The sequence below is a fragment of the Telopea speciosissima genome, chromosome 3 (genome assembly GCF_018873765.1).
Source record: "Telopea speciosissima isolate NSW1024214 ecotype Mountain lineage chromosome 3, Tspe_v1, whole genome shotgun sequence".
Classification (NCBI taxonomy): Eukaryota; Viridiplantae; Streptophyta; class Magnoliopsida; order Proteales; family Proteaceae; genus Telopea; species Telopea speciosissima.
In genome coordinates, this window is record NC_057918.1 from 40,221,179 (window position 1) to 40,239,496 (window position 18,318).

The 18,318-nt window shown below is 42.8% G+C and overlaps 1 pseudogene; it reads left to right on the forward strand.

Moving 5' to 3' along the window:
• On the forward strand, positions 1–11,890 carry LOC122655173 (annotated as a pseudogene).
• Positions 11,891–18,318: the final 6,428 nt, after the last annotated feature.

Consider the following 18,318-nt stretch of genomic DNA (forward strand, 5'->3'; position numbering starts at 1 on the left):
ATGTCGGAACTCTTGACATTTCCGGCAACAATATCCAAGGCCAACTTCCTACAAACATTGGTGCGCTTTTCCCAAATTTATACTTCTTGAACGTGTCAAAAAACAAACTTGAAGTCTGCATCCCTCCCTCATTGGGCACCCTAGACATATTAGACTTATCAGATAATTACTTTGTAGGCCAAGTACCTCAGACATTAACTCAAAACAGCAGTTCCTTGTTACATTTGATCTTATCAAAAAACAATCTAGATGCATTAATGGCAAGTTCAGTTTCCAATATGACAAATCTACGCACCTTACATCTTGATGGTAATCTCTTCACAAGACCCTTCTCAATCACTCCATCAAGTGCACCCTCACTCGTGCTTCTAGACATAAGTAGGAACTCCATATATGCCTACATCCAAGATTGGTTGCCTGCTTTCCCAAAAATGCTCTAACTCCTTCTGAGAGGAAATCATTTTGTTGGTTATCTTCCATCTTCATTGTGCCAGATGCATAAATTACGTGTCTAGGATCTTTCAAATAACAGTCTATCTGGAAGTATACCTTCTTGCCTCAACAACATCACTTCATGGTTGAATGAATCTGAAGTAGTAGACCACAATTTTGGATTCCAGTTGATGTACGTGGGGCATAGAGGAAGCTAAGTTCGAAATAAATTTCTTCACAAAGGGAAATTTGTATTCATATGAGGGTGATCCTCTTCATCTAATGACAGGGATCGATTTATCTTTAAATCGATTATCGGGTCATATTCCATCTCAAATGGGAGAGTTGAGAGCCCTGCCTTCATTAAACCTTTCTCATAATTCTCTGATTGGCTATTTTCCAGAATCCTTTCAAGAGTTGATATTGTTGGAGAGTTTGGATCTCTCTCACAACAAGTTGGTTGGAAAGATACCTCCTCAAATCATTCAAATCACTTTTCTTACCACTTTCAATGTGGCTTTCAATCAACTCTCAGGCAAGATTCCATACAAGAACAATTTTGCTACTTTCAGCAAGGATAGCTACATTGGTAATCCGGCTCTTTGTGGACGTACCTCCAACCGAAGTCAATTGTTCATCCTCAACTAATCAACCACATCACAAAAAAGGTGATCACAATGATGAAGAAGAACAAAGTCTGCTGGACAACGACTTATTTTTCTATTCATGTGTGGCTATTTCTTACAACTTGGGATTCTGACCTGTTGTTGCTCCCCTTCTTCTCATCAGAAATTGGCGTAGGAAGTACTACAGAGCTGTGGATGGATGCATTGATTGGTGAAGTGATAGACTCTTCTGGTGTTTGTTATATCAAAAAACCAGCGTTGGTAGTTAATTACCTCTCTCTCATTTAATAAAGCAGTAAGTGATGAAGAATTCTACTATTTAAGTGTAATCTATATGCATGTTTTCTTTCTGAGGATTAATTAATTATGTAAATGCCACCCTCCCTCTCTCTCTCTCTCTTTCTCTCTTATATATGCGCTTTCCTCTGCCTGTTGCATAACCCTGGCCTTTATATTCTAGCCCCAGGCCAAATTGTGTATGCTTAATTATACAAATAAGGGCCTTGAGAAAATATGCAAATAGAGGAGGAGAGGAGTGCTGTTTTACAACTATTATGGGACTCCATCAATTAGGCAACTAATTAATATGGGATACATATATGTAAAAATGGGAGGGCAGCAAGAAAGGAATTCCCAATTCAAGCACAGCAATGACAGGGAATAACAATGGTTCTATCACTGAGTTAGGCAGGATGGAGAATAGAAAATAAAACAAGTCATGTAAGAGGGGAGTAGTAGTAGGGGTGTCAATCGGTCGGCTGTTTGGATTTATTGAGAGATATCGACTGATATCCTTTCCTTTCTCAGCCATCCACATGTGATCACAGAATCCTACCTTGTAGAACACAATCTGCACATGTGATCATGAAATCTTACCTTGTAGGACTCAATCCCTTGAATAGGGAAACACAATATTTGATTGTAATTCTTTTGTAATCCATTCCTAGTTTAGAATAACTAGGATCTCATCTCTTGTATTATGTATATAAACTCCCCATTGAGAGGAATGAAATCAAGGAAAATACATTCACGTTATTATGGTATCAAGAGCCATCTAAAGCTCCAACGAGCTCTCTCTCTATCTCCTTCTTTTTCTTTTTTTTCTACAATATCTTCTCCTTCATGGGGGACGACACTTCCAGCCCTCTCTATGTGGCTGAGAACAATCCCTCCCTCACCACCGCAACTGCTCCATCCTTTCATAATGCACACCATTATATTTCAATCAAGCTTACGTCAAAGAATTTCCTCTTCTGGAAGACTCAGATTGAGCCCTTTCTCGCTGGGTAAGAATTATTTGGTTACTTGGATGGCACAAATCCGTGCCCCACTGATGCTATTGTAGCTACTGCCTGGTGACGCCAGGACTCCATGATCAAGAGTTTTCTTATTGCCTCCCTCTCTGAGGAGGTGTTTCCCCTCATTCTTGGGAAACGTACCAATCAAGACATAGGGCAGACACTCTCCACTGCATTTTCTTCACCATCTGAAAGCCATATCATGTCCCTTACAATGGCACTACAAGAAATCCAATAGAAACCTGATGAACCTATGTCGCAGTTCTTACAACGTGCGAAGTCTATTGCTGCTGAATTAAATGCGGCTGGTCACACTCTTCGGCCTAGTACATTCAATTTGCACATCTACAAGGGACTCAAGCCTGAGTTCCAAGCTATGGTCTCTTCACTTTTAACAAGGACTGATCCTATATCCTATGATGACCTTCATGCCATGTTGCTAAGCCATGAGTTCCTTCATGGTACTACTCTGAACAAACTGTCCGTGACTGATGCTACATTGAGTGGATCCTTCCCATCTGCAAATACAGTTCAGCGTTCCTCTTATCCTGGCCCAAATGGATCCCCATCTCCTCAACGTGGTGGTTGTGGTCGAGGCTTCCCAAATCAACAACCTTGTCGTTTCTGGTGCTCTATTTGCCGGCGAACAAATCACTCTACTGATCGGTGCTATTATCGTGAATAGACTGCCTATCCCAATCAACTTACCTACCCTCCTCCTCCACCCATGCCTGCTGCCCATTACACCTATCCCACTCACCAGGCCTATGTTGCACACCCATCCACCGACAATAACCCGAACCCACCTCTTTTACCTAATCCATCACAGCCCTCCCCTCTCCCTTGGTATCCTGACACTGGTGCTAGCCATCACGTAACGCCTGATCTGCATTCTCTATCCCATTATGATGAGTATAATGGTCAGGACCAAGTACATGTTGGTAATGGTAAGGGCTTATCTATTTCTCATATTGGATCCACTTCTTTGCCTTCTAATTCTTCACGTTTATTTTCTTTAAGTAATATATTGCATGTTCCTTCTATGTCCAAGTCTCTTCTTTCCGTTCACAAATTCACTCGTGATGATAATGTGTATTTTGAATTTCACCCTTCTCACTTTCTTGTGAAGGATCAGGTCACCAAGGCAACCCTTCTTTCAGGACCAAGTAAAGATGGTCTCTACGAACTACATCCCGTGTGCTTTCCTACTGCCCATCATGTTGTTCGTAGTTCTCTTGATATTTGGCATCGTTGCCTAGGACACCCACATGAGCAACTTCTCCGTCATATGTTAAAAATTAATAATTTACCAATTTCTTCTTCTCGTCTTAGTAGTATTTGTAAGGCCTGTCAGTTGGGAAAGGCCAGCCGGTTATCTTTACCTGCTACGAACCATAAAAGTTTATTTCCGTTAGATTTAATTTTTAGTGATGTTTGGGGTCCTTCCCCTACTGTTTCTGTTGATGGACATTGATTTTATGTGGTTTTTGTGGATGATAACACTAAGTTTATGTGGTTTTATCCTCTTGTTCGTAAATCTGAAGTCTCTAATGTGTTTATTAAATTTCAATCTCATGTTGAACGCTTATTTGGTCGCAAAATTAAGTCTATTCAAACTGATTGGGGTGGTGAGTACCGCACCTTACCCACCTATTTTTCAAAAATTGGAATTTCTCATAGGCTCTCTGCACCCCATACCCATGAGCAGCAGGGCTCTGTTGAACGACGTCATAGACACATCATTGAGACAGGGCTCTCTCTATTGGCTCATGGGTCTGTTCCTCACCGTTATTGGCATTATGCGTTTGAAACGGCTGTTTATTTGATTAATCGAATGCCTACGTCGGTTTCTTTTGGGGTGTCACCTTACCAACTTGTTTTTCATCGCAGCCCGGATTATTCCTTTCTTAAGGTTTTTGGCTCGGTTTGTTTTCCTTTTTTGCGACCCTTTAATAAACATAAGATGGATTATCGCTCAGCTTCGTGCGTGTTCCTAGGTAACAGCCCTTCCCACCTTGGGTACCGCTGTCTTAATCTTTCATCCAACCGCATTGTCATTGCTCGACATGTGCGGTTTGATGAAGATTCCTTCCCATTTTCCACATCCATTTTGGGACCACCACCTTCCCAGCCCACTTTCTCTTCACCGTGGGCATCTGCCCCATTAAGGGCTCCTTTAGTTTCAATGCCCATGCCATTACTGGTAGTACAATCTCCAGCCCCGGCATCACTAGTGCGGGATATCACTCCACCAAACCGCTCGCCCTTGGCTACACCTACACCAGCCGCACCCAGTCCTCCCTCTCTACCACTAGATGGACCGTCCCTGGACTCCCCACCTCTTAAAACCCGCCCACTACATGAGCTCTATCCACCCAACACCATTCCCCAAACTGGCCCAACCCAACCAACCCACTCCATGACCCTATGGTCCAGGCCTCATGCTTTAAGTGAAGAACCTGTTGCTACTGAACCGACTTATTTTTCGCAGGAAAATAAAGTCCAGGAATGGCAGGTCGCGATGGCGGAAGAATTTAATGCTTTAATCAGGAATGGGACGTGGTCCCTTGTCCCTCATACGCCCAACATGACTGTCATTGGATGCAAGTGGGTGTACTGTATAAAAAGGAAAGCAGATGGATCCCTAGAGCGCTATAAGGTGCGCTTGGTGGCGAAAGGTTTTCATCAGCAACATGGGCTCGATTATGGTGAGACCTTTAGCCCAGTCATCAAACCGACCACGATCCGGTTGGTTCTCTCCCTTGCTGTGTCCCACGGATGGTCCATCAAGCAACTTGATGTCAGCAATGCATTTTTGCATGGTGTTCTTACAGAGGAGGTCTATATGACTCAGCCTCCAGGATTCGTTGACTCTTCTCAACCGCATTCAGTATGCAGGCTACATAAGTCCCTTTATGGGCTGAAACAGGCACCATGTGCCTGGTTTGCATGGCTATCTACCTTTCTCGGCAGTATTGGTTTTTGAGGGTCCAAAACGGATACTTCTTTGTTTATTAGACACACAGGCCGATAGGTTTGTTACATCCTTATTTACGTTGATGATATCATCATCACAGGTAGCGACATGACCATGATTTCTTCTCTTATGGATCAACCGTCTGGCGAATTTTCAGTCAAGGATCTTGGGCCGCTGCATTTTTTCTTGGGTATTGAAGTGGTACAACATCCTCGTGGGCTGGTCCTAACACAGTCTAGATATATCTCTGATTTATTAAAACGAACAGGCATGGTTGATTGCAAACCGGTCAAAACTCCAATGGCCACAGCGACTAGGTCAGACTCAGGGGGTGCATTGATGTCTGACCCTACAAAGTATCGATTTGTTGCGAGTGCTCTTCAATATGTTACTCTTACTAGGCCTGATGTCAGTTTCTCGGTCAACTAGGCAGTTAGTATATGCATGCTCCAACGGAGGATCACTGACAGCTTGTTAAACGGATCCTTCGTTATCTTTAGAGTACACAATCGCATGGACTTTTCATTGAGCGTTCCCCTATACGCTCTCTTCAGGCTTTTTCGGATGTTGATTGGGCCAGTGACAGCACTGATCGCAAGTCTACAGGAGGGTTTGCTATTTTTCTCAGGCCTAACTTAATTTCATGGACCTCTCGGAAGCAGCATACCATGGCCCGTTCATCAACTGAGGCTGAATATAAAGCCCTGGTCGATGCATTAGCCAAACTGGTTTGGTTGGAATCTCTAATGCATGAAATGGGTTGTCCACTGGCTGAACCACCAATCTTGTGGTGTGACAATATTGGAGCAACCTACTTGTCTGCAAATCCAGTGTTCCACGCGCACAGCAAATAAGTGGAAATCGATTTCTACTTTGTTCGTGATCGTGTGTCCAACCTGCAGCTGCAAGTTCAGTTTATTTCTACCCATGATCAGCTCGCAGACACACTCACTAAGCCACTTGGTTCGACGCGGTTCAATTTCTTAAGGGACAAGTTGAAGAATCGGCCAACCGATTCTCCACCTTGAAGGGGTGTATTGAGAGATATCGACTGAGATCCTTTCCTTTCTCAGCCATCCACATGTGATCACAGAATCCTACCTTGTAGAACACAATCTCCACATGTGATCATGAAATCTTACCTTGTAGGACTCAATCCCTTGAATAGGGAAACACAATATTTGATTGTAATTCTTTTGTAATCCATTCCTAGTTTAGAATAACTAGGATCTCATCTCTTGTATTATGTAAATAAACTCTCCATTGAGAGGAATGAAATCAAGGAAAATACATTCACGTTATTAGGATTTGATTAAACTGAACCAATTTTGGATACTCAACATGAAAATTATCTTCCATTAAAAAAAAAAAAAAACAGGAAAATTATCTTGTAAAATATATTCTTTTTTATTGATCAAATCTTTTTGTAGTAATTAGTATGCTCTAATTTCTTATTCTGTTTCTATTCCACAGGGCTTTGTAAACTAAGGAAGTTACAGGACCTTGATCTTAGCATGAACTTGATAGATAACATCCCTTGGCCATGTTTTAGCCAATTGAATTCTTTGCAGGGCCTTTCTCTTCAGAAAAATTAACCAAATATCAAGCACCATTCTTCCTTTTATTACTAACCTAACTTCTCTTGCCAAGCTTGATCTTTCCAGTAATAAGTTGGATGGACTTTCAAAACTTGAAAGCATTAACCTTTCAAACAATAGAGAGTTTGAAGTTGAAATCGAGCTAGACTCAACCCAGTCTAAAAACAAACTTGAACTCCCTCATTTGGGAATTACATCTAACATTCCTAAGTCTTGATGGAAATTGCTTCACAAGATCACTCTTCCCAATCATTCCATCAAGTGTTAACCCTCACACTGGAAGTTAAACTCAAAATAGACTTTGCCACAAATTAGGGAAATTTGTACACATATATGAGGGTCTTCCTCTTGACCAAATTAATGACTGGGATAAATTTATCTCTAAACCAATTATCTTATCTGGTATTATTCCTTCTCAAATGAGAGAGTTGAGAGCATTGCGTTCACTGAATCTTTCTCACAATTCTCTAATGAGTCATTTTCCAGAATCCTTTCATGAGTTGGAAAAGTTGATGAGTTTGGATCTTTCTCACAACAAGTTGGTTGGAAAGATCCCTCCTCAAATAATTCAACTTAATTCTATTTCTCTTTTTAGTGTGGCATTCAATCAACTCTCAAGAAAGATCTAATATGAGAAGTGTTGTGATAGATTCTGACTTAAGCTGCAATCTACCTGGTCGGGTCGACCTGCATAGGTAAACAACAAAAGACAAGGAAGTGCCGGCCTGAGCCTATTAGTACACTCCGATGCCTAAGTCAGACTCTGCAACAGATAATATTCCCAAGCCAAAGAACTTGAGAAAAGTGAAATGGTTGGAGTCCTTTTACCTAGATTAGGTATGCCTATTTATAGGTTTGAGGTTCTAGATGATATCCGAGCTTTGGTTGATCTTAGACGATAATGTTTGTTCCATGTAATCCTAGGTGGCGTGACTTCTACCCGACACATGTAATGCCAAGAGTCATGCCGAAAGCGTGATAGTAGTCATGTTGAAGGCGTGACCTTGACCTGACCGGGGTCCTTGGTTAGGTTAGGTTAGTTAAACATACCTACCTCTAGCTGGGTTGAACCAACCTGAGGTCGCACTCCCGACCTGAGTTCTAGGTGAACACTAAAGGTGGCTAGTTTTGTTTTTCATGTGCTGCTTGGGAATTGGTAGGAGTGAGTTATAGCTCATCATAGGCCCCCCACTCTTATCAAACATGGTTGTTTTGATGAGAGTACATCGGGTCTTCCTTCTTTAGTTCAGGTTGTATTTGATAATGCCCTTATCGGATCGGTCTTCTCCATTCGTAGGCTAATCTGATGTGACGTCCCTGTATTAACTATGGTCCATACCACCTTGGGAAGACAAATGCCATCGTGACGCTGTCCTTCCATGATCTGACGCGTGGTGTCAGTCATGATTACGCCTCGAGTATACAAATCATCGCATATTCTCGACCGTTCGATCCTTTCAACCTGGTCCATTGGATCCTTGCTGCATACCCGCCCTTCAGCCCTATAAATAGGCACTCCGCTTCTTTCATTTTTGCACTTTTCTTGTTGCTTTGTATTTGGTGCTATCTGCTCGGGTCTTTTCCTTTCTAGTGTTAAGCTCTTTCCATCGTCTAGTTTAGCTCATCCTTTTTCTTCCCTTCCAAAAAGTAAGTATCCTTTTATCCTTATTCCTCATGTCTTCCAATAGCGACTATAAACCCGTCCCTGAAAAGGGTGACGTTAAAGGCTTCAGTGAGGATAGTGACCAGGAGAGGCAAGGCTCTAGATCCTACTACTACTCTAGTGATAGCGAGAGTGGGGAGGTGGTTTCTAGGACTGTAAAAGAGGTCAGGGTAGGGCAATCCGCCATCCAACCCGATCAGGGGGTTACCGAGTCTTCTGGATGCGCACCCAAACAGGAAGCTGTCGCTCCCTCTGGTCGGGTAGATCCCGAACAGGGACAAGGTTCGGTAGGTCAAGATGAGGACGATGAGAATTCTTCTGGGTCAGATGGTGAGGAGGAAGTAGCTTTTGTAGAACCTCGGAATCGTGTCCCTTAGAGGGTCGAGGACTACGAATGTACTCTTAAGGACTCGGCCCGGGAAATTATTAGGAGGAAGTACTTCATTCCCCAAGACATAGTCATGCGCTGACCTAATCGGCATGAGAGAGCTTACTCGGCCTGTTCACCTGAAGTCTGCCTTCATCTTGGCGCCTTTATGGCGGGTTTTCGCTTTTCAGTTCACTAGTTTGTGACTGATATACTCGACCATTGGGGATTAGCCCCAGGTCAGGTCATGTCGAATTCCTGGAAGGCCATTTTTAGTTTCTTCATTTATTTGTCTGTCCATGGCCGTGAGCCAACTCTCCCCCTTTTTGCCTACTTTTATTCTTTAAAAAAGTATAACGAGGGCTGGTACTACTTCTATCGTCGGGACTTGGGTGAGACGTGGGCTCGCTTTAAGTTTTATGATGAGCTGCCCTCCTCCAATAAATACCGAAAGGGCAAGTTTTTCTTCGTGGTCATCCCAAGGAATCCACTGAGATCGGGGTGCCCAAGATCAATCTTCGGGTCGGGAATCGCGTGGTTGGTCTGACCTGAGACAAACAAGAGTCAGTGAAAGCCACTCTTCTTGGTCCCAGGTTTGATGTACACAACCTGAAGTCAGAGGCCTTCCTTTTCAAGTGGGGTCTCAGTCCGGGTCAGTCCAACCTCCTCTACTTTTTCTCACTTGTTTTTTTTTTTTTTACCTTTCTTCTCTTACAAACCAATAATATTTTTGTTATCACTTGTTTTGCAGTGAAGTTGGACCCGGCACATCTCGGTGCTCTGGCCGCTAAGCAAAAGGCGGCGAAGCAGGAGAAAAAGGTAGCTGGAGGAGCTACAAACACCCGACCCAAGCAGGCTACTGGCTCAGGAGCCCAAAATAAAGAGAAAGAGAAAGAGAAAGAGAAAGGGAAAGAGAAAGCGAAGGGGGTCATGGCTGATCCCCGTGGCAAGGGTTCGGTTCGAACCCCCCTCCCAAGCATGATAATAAGAGGAAGCAGTTGGAGGGTGATCTTCCCGACAAGCAGGGGAAGATCAAAAAGCAAGTTGAGGGGAGTCCCTCATTGGGGGTAAGTGAGGACCAACTCCCCTTGGCCGTCATCTCCTCATGGATAGCCGCTAACCGTCCTTCTCCCTTCAACCCCGGTTGGTTTGCGAATTCTGGTGATTCGGCCTATGATAATTTTTTCGTTGTTAGGGAGCTCCTGACCAAAGGTCGTCTTCCTCGGGATGCAGCTCGGCTCAAGTCTCTCTCACATGGTCGCTTTGCAGACGTGGCCTATAAGGAGGTCACTAAGGTAGCCCCTTTGATTTCCCGACAACTATTTTATCTTCAGATCTCCTTTCTTCTCCTCGATTTTTTGCTTAGCTCTTTTTCTTTTTTTCTGGGGTCTCCTTTCTTCTGTTGAGGCCATCTTGCGGGTCGAGCACCTCATGTGGTCGAATCACAAGTTGGCTTAAGAGCTGAAGGATACGAAAGGGTTTGTTGAAACCCTGACCAAGAGGAAGGAGGAGGTCGAGACTGACCTGGGCAACATAAGGATTCAGCTATCCGAGACCATGACCCTGAATGGCAAGTTGTTGGACGAGAAAACTCATCTAAATGACAGCCTCAAGGTCATGTCTGAGGAGCTGGCCCGGGTTAGGTCAGTCAAGGAAGAGTTGAAGAAAAGTTTTGCTGACGAAGTGAAGGCTGGTCGGGAGGAGGTTGTTGAAGCCTTCAAGTCCTCAAAGGCATTCGAGGATTATGTTTATGAGTATAACGCAAAGGCTTTTGCTCTTAGTGCCAACACAACTTGCCACCATATCCACAAGACCAACCCAGGATACGACTTCTCAGACTACGATCAGTACAATCCTACGGTTGAGAAGGAGGAGGCTGAGGCCGAAGAGAGACTCCGGAAAGAAGCTGAAGAGCTATTCCTATTCTCTCGGAGGCCACTATTCTTGTAGATGACGCCAAGGCCCAAGATGCTGATGTTTCTTCCCGAGCCCCCCAGCCAATGATTCCAAGCTCCCCCTGACGGTCAGGATGAAAATGAAGTCGTTGTTGACTGACCCTTATGTAATTTTTCTTTTGATATGCGTACCCTCTTTCTTTTAGTTAGTTTCACTTAGTGTTTTTTTTTTTTTTTTTTTTTGAATGTAAAGACTTTGACAGTTGGTCAGGTCGGTTGTTGTAGAGCCGACCCGTTTTGTAAATGTAAGAAATTTATTAAGTGAATGAAGTCTTCTTGTTCTTCTGTTGGTTTGCTTCTGCTGTTGTGTTTTGTTGAGAGGTAACTATTTGTATGGGCCATTTCCTCTGCCGTCCTCCTCCTTAAAAAATGAAACATCATCCTCAATGCTCAGAACTCTTGACATTGCGCCGATAACAATATCCAAGGCCGACTTCCTACAAACATTGGTGCGCTTCTCCCAAATTTATACTTCTTGAACGTGTCCAAAAACAAACTTGAAGGCTGCATCCCTCCCTCATTGGGCACCCTAGACACATTAGACTTGTCAGATAATTACTTTGTAGGCCAAGTACCTCATAGATTAACTCAAAACAGCACTTCCTTGAGACATTTGATCTTATAAAAAAAAAAATAGTCTAGATGCAATGGCAAGTTTAGTTTCCAATATGACAAAGCTATGCACCTTACATCTGGATGGTAATCTCTTCCCAAGACCCTTCCCAATCACTCCATCAACTGTACCGTCACTTGTGCTTCTAGACATAAGTAGGAACTCCATATATGGCTATATCCAAGATTGGTTGCCTACTTTCCCAAATATGCTCTCACTCCTTATGAGAGGAAATCATTTTTTTGGTTACCTTCCTATGTCATTGTGCTAGATGCAACAATTACGTGTTTTGGATCTTTCAAATAACACTCTATCTGGAAGCATACCTTCTTGCCTCAACAAGAAGCTACGTTCGAAATAAATTTTGCCGCACAGGGAAATTTGTATTTATATGAGGGTCTTCCTCTTCATCTAATGACAGGGATCAATTTAGCTCTAAACCAATTTTCTGGTGATATCCCACCTCAAATGGGAGAGCTGAGAGCCTTGCGTTCACTGAACCTCACTCACAATTCTCTAATGGGCTATTTTCAAAATCCTTTCAAGAGTTGAAATTGTTGGAGAGTTTGGATCTCTCTCACAAAAAAATGGTGGGAAAGATACCTCCTCAAATCATTCAACTCTATTCTCTTTCTACTTTCGATGTGGCCTTCAATAAACTCTCAGGCAAGATCCCATATGAGAACAATTTTGCAACTTTCAGCAAGGATAGCTACATTGGTAATCCGGGACTTTGTGGACCTCCAACTGAAGTCAATTGTTCATCATCAACTCAACCACATCACAAGGAAGGTGACAATGATGAAGAACAAAGTCTGCTCGACAACGGCTTATTTTTCTACTCATGTGTGGCTATTTCTTACCTATTGGGATTCTGGGCTGTTGTTGCTCCCCTTCTTCTCAGCAGAAATTGGCGTAGGAAGTACTATAGAGTAGTGGATGGATGCCCTGATTGGTACAGGGATAGACTCTTCTGGTGTTTGTATTATATCAAAAACTGTCGTTGGTAGTTAATTAATTACCACTCAATTAATAAAGCAATACGAGAAGAATTATATTAAGTTTGTAATCAATCTCTCTCTTTCTCTCTCTCTCTCTCCCTCTCACACACACACTATTGCATGTTCTTGGCCTTTATATTCTTGCCCAGACCAGATCATGTATGCTTATACAAATAAAGGCCTTGATAAACTATACAAACAGAGGAGGAGGAGAGGAGTGCTCTTTTACAACTGTGGGACTTTTTCAATATAATTGTGCATTATCTGGTATTTCAAGCATGTGATACATCATACTTATGTAATACATACATATATGTTAAAATGGGAGGGTCAGCAAGAAAGGAATAGGGCAGGTAATGGGCATGGGAGATTCTACTCACACCCTGAATACATTCATCCACTCCATTCGCATTGCACTTTTTCTTTTTCCTTTGGTGGGAAAGGATGGAGAGGGTTAAGAAACTAAGAATTATTCGTTGATTAATATTTCAAGATCCTATGAACAAATCTTCAATTTCTAATTCAGTTTGGAAAACTATCGACAAAAGTCATCCAGTATGATCTTAATAAACTTAGAGATAGAACTCTCACACATAAGGCACTCACCCTCCCATGCATGGATGACCTATAAATGTATTGATCCTATAAATGCATTGCTGTCAAGTCACTGTTTCAAAAATTGAAATTGAATCATTTAATTGTGATTGAATGATACGTACCTGTTAAGTACTTTGGAAGGAGAGAAGAGAAAACATAGGGAAGAGAAAAGAGAAAAGAGAAGGAAGCCGATCCTCTTGATTTTACAAAGGAAGTCAGGTCTCGTTTCTCAATAAAGAATTTTAAGGATTCAAGTCTTATCTATTTATTTCATATGGAACCTATTAAATAGGCTTAGGTAACAAAGAATTACAACTCCTATAAGTCATCCACAAAACCCACGTAAAATTCAACCCCCTGTTATCCTTTAACTCATTCCTACGATATATATACATAAATAACTAATAATAACTATAAAACTAATTACTAAACATATCCTAATTACTAAAATAAAGACAACGTAACATTGAAATTCACTATGATCGATCTAGAATCTAGACATTCTAATCTAATCGATTCTGATCAATTTCATTGGTCTATACAATAAGTAGGACAACCTCCAAAGAAAAAAGAAACGAGCAATGGAAGGTGCTAAATGGGTTTCATGACTATACCAAACCCTAACTAATATGGAAGGTGATAAAGGGAAGCCTCTCGATTGTTATTGATTGTGTTATTATTATTATTTTTTAATTACTCTCTACCAAAAAAAAGGTTTTTTTTTAACTACATTTGGTTTCAATTCTATCGATTCTAACCAATTCTCAGGATTGCAAAATATGATTCCCAATTTAATTTTGAGACTTTTAGGGAGAATTGCGTACGGATGCACCATTTGCATCTGCCTATGCCTTTCTTGTTTTAATGATTTTAGATATTAGGAAAATTCTAAATGCAAAGATCATGTAATGTTGCATAATTAATGGCGGGATTTACACTGCTAGCATACCCAGCCTTTTTCCTTTTATTTTATGATAAATTATAGTGGTTTGATAATGATGATTGGAGGTCCGAGGATTTTGGATGGCTCTGGGGGTGCGCCGTCAGGGGATTCTTAGGCCCCGGAAGGATGAGGGATTGATCTGGGGAGCTTCCTAGGGTTCCCGAGGCTGCATACGCAGCCAAGGTTGCACGGCGCCAACTCAGACCTATGCTGTTGTGGCTAGATCATTATTGCCAGTGATTGAGAGTCTTACCATCGCCAGTCCGGGATGGATCCTTGACTCGTATCAAGATCCCACAAGCTGCGTACGTAGCCCAACTAGACAAACTCAAGTATTCGCTATTGGGGAGACTAAACTTTCAATTCATGTCGATGGATAGATTACGTGATGTTGCAAAGAGCTGGGGACTGAAGGAGGGAGTTTTTATGAAATATTTAGGGAAGGGATTCATTATCTTCCAGTTTCTCAATGAGGAGGACATGACGACCACATGGAGGCAAAGCCCAATTCGAGTTGAAGGCCAAGTGTTGAGGTTTCAACAATGGAAAAAAAACTTCATGGTCGAGGAGCAGTCAATCACACATAGATTAACATGGATACGGCTGCCAAACTTGCCTCAAGAATACTGGCACGAAGAGATTCTTTTATCCATTGCAAAGGCAGTGGGTAGATCCATTGCCATTGATAGGAGAACTAAAGACTCCCAGTATTAGTACTTTGCGAGAGTATGCGTGGATGTGGATGCTTCTTTCCCTCGAGTAGAAGAAATTTATGTCGAAAGAGAGCAAGAAGGCTCTAACGAGATGTATGTCTTCAAACAGGTGGTGATCTTCGAAGACCCACCTTCCCATTGTGCAAACTGTCATCGGTACAGGCATCGGGTGGATGCATGCCCTAACCAAGAAAAGAAAAAGAGTGCAGAGGCGACTATACCGGGTGCCACCTACATTGAGGCCCATGTTCACCCAAGGTAGCACAGGCAAGAGTGGCGGGCCAGGGCTGCTCCGACAGGGACGGTGGAGGAGCTGATCATGGAGAAGGAGGTGGAGTCTGATAAGGATAGGGAACTGAATAAGAGTCCTGTTGTTGACCAGTTTGCGACTACAACAGAGAGAGTGAATAACTTGGACTCTACTACACATTCGGAGAATGTTGCATCTCCTAGCGCACACTTAAAATGTGGAGATGACGTGGCACTTGGGACAGATCTATTTACCCAGCCTGGTGTTGGACCGGACATTAGCCCAATCCATGATCGATCTACAGATGAACCCATGATTAATAACTCTCCAATCTCGTTCACTATTCGGGATAATGGGAGGACCACTATTGTGGTCCATAATGGATCGACTCAAGAGGAAGCTGCTACGGCATGCAATGCCCCGTTCACAGAGGTTATGCGTCGATGAAGCACAAGGGAAAAGCATATTGAACAGGCAAATATTATAGAAGGAACTCGCCGCAAAGGCAAACGTGTTGTGGAGATCGATATGCTTACAGACTGTCTGATTGCTCAACAACAGGATGTTGTTGACAAGCGTCACCCTAGCTCTATATCTCAGTGATCGATGAGGTTCCTATTCTGGAACATAAGAGGGGTTGGTAACCCTAGGGCAAGGGCTCACTTGCGACTGATAGTGAATGAACATAAGCCTGACTTCATGTGCCTGGTGGAGCCAAAAATAGGTGTTGATGGATGTCTGAGGTGCCTCCTCTCTTCACTTGGACTGCACTCTGATATCATTACAAACTCTCGCGAAGAAGGACACTCTAATATTTGGTTTCTGTGGAAGGAGAGCCTGGCAAGACCGGCTGTAATTCTGGACTCTGGACAACATATATCACTACAGGTTGAGCTTAATGGAGTTAAAATTGTGGTATCGGTCGTTCATGCTAGTTGTTTGCAGGCGACGCACAGGCAGCTGTGGGAAGATCTTGTGTCGCTAGCTGGGATTGATTGCCCGTGGTTAGTGATTGATGACTTCAACTCTTATCTATATGCTAATGACAAAAGAGGGCCTGGAAGATTCAATTTGGGTTCAGCTGAGGAGTTTGCTGCCATGGTGGATACAGTGGCACTAATGCCGATCCCCTCCATGGGTTATAAATACACCTGGTCCAACAACAGACGAGTGGGAAATGTGCAAGTGGTTCTCGACCGCAGCTTTAGTAATGATGCATGGTGGCAACGATATATAGGTTGTGTGCAACGTGTCTTAGTTCGAGGATCCTCGGACCACTCCCCCCTTTTTGTATGCTGCGACATGCCGCCTCGTCCTTCCAATGTTCCCTTTCATATGCAGCAATTCTGGACCGAGCATGCAGAGTTCTATGACATGGTGAGAAACTCCTGGATGGAACTAGTTTCGGGTTCCCCTCTATATGTGGTGACTAAAAAATTGAAGAGGCTTAAAGGACCGCTGAGGGAATGGGCTAAAGGGGTGTACCCGTAAATTGATCATGAGGTACTTTGCTCTAAGGCCTGTTTAGACTCTATACACTGTCTAATTGATTCAGAAGGGTTTTCAGAGGACCTGTTTGACAGAGAATTGCAGGCTCCTATAGAGTACGATATGGCTATAGAGCTTCAAGAGAAGCTGTGGAGCGAAAAAGCAAGGGATAAATGGCTGAAATTTGGTGACAAATGCACTCAGTATTTCCACACTTCTACCAGATCTCAGCGTATCCGGAATACCATTTGGGAGATTTTAAAGGAGGACGGATCGGTCTTGACAGATGCTAATGCGATTGGTGATCATATGGTGTCCCACTTTGAGAATTTTTTCAAAGGTGGGATGCCAATCAGAGATGTGGAACTGCTGACAATAATCCCAGCCACGATTTTGGGTGTGGATAACTTACTATGATTCCATCACATGAGGAAATAAGAGCAGTGGTGTTTGACCTAGACCCCATCAGTGCCCCAAGACCTGATGGATACCCAGGCACTTTCTTCAGGGTCTATTGGGATCTTATTGGCATGGAAGTGTGTAGAGGAATCCAGAGTTTCTTCAAGGAAGGAATTATCACAAAAGGGGTGAAGTGTAATTTAATGTGCTTGATCCCTAAAGTTGAAGGTGCTAACAGAGTGGGACAATTTCGTCCTCTATGCTTGGGGAATTTTTTCTTCAAAATCATCCCAAAAATTATGGCGATGAGACTGTCTGCTGTACTGCATAAATTGATCTCCCCTGAACAAGGCGCCTTTCAGAGAGGCAAGGTTATTTTTTAGAACATTGGGGTTGCATCGGAACTAACTAATATGATGGAAGTAAAGTGCAGGGGGGAGGCTTGGGAATGAAGATGGATATTCAAAAAGCGTTTGACACCCTAGAGTGGGGCTTTCTCTTCGACATCCTTGGTGCCTTTGGCTTTTCTCAACGCTGGATTCACTGGGTGCACCAGATACTCCTTACTAGAATATCAGTATTGATTAATGGCGGACCAGCAGGCTTTTTTGGTATGGAAAGGGAATTCGACAAGGTGACCCGCTGTCCCCTCTCTTATTTATATTATCAAAAGAAATATTGTGTAGAGGACTCAATGTGCTTCGCGACAGAGGATGGCTCAAGGCTTTGACAGGCCCTAGACAGGTATCTACTCCCTTTCATCTTCTTTATGCAAATGATCTTTTCATCTTTATGAAGGCGGAACTAGCAAATGTGAGGTGTGTTAAACATTTCCTTGAGGCATACGGGATGTACTCGGGTCAAGTGATCAACCTTGCAAAAAGCAAAGTGTTCCTGAGTCGAATCATGAACACTAGAAGACAACGCTTGGAGTCAGTTTTACAGATTCCAGTTTGCACATTCCCTACAAAATATTTGGGAGTGATCTTGAAGAAAGGTAGAGTGAAGCGTTTAAACCTTGCAGCTTGGAAGGGACGTTTGCTATCTATGGCAGGGCGCATTAAATTAGTTCGATCAGTGATGGGTAGCATTCCAGTTCATAATTTATCTGTTTACCTTTGGCCTGTGGGTGCGATTGAGAAAATGGAAAGATGGATACGAAATTTCATATGGTCAGGAGAAGCAGACCACTCCAAGGCGATCACTGTGCGTTGGAATAGCCTATGTAAACCTAAACGTGAGGGGGGACTTGGTATTCGACGTTTGCTGGACCTCAATTTGGTGGTAATAGCAAAACTGGCATGGACCATTAAAACTAATAAATCGGCATTTGCTGGCTTTTTGAGGGGGAGATTCGTGAAGAAAGATGGTTCACTAAAAAAATCAGTTAGGACTTCA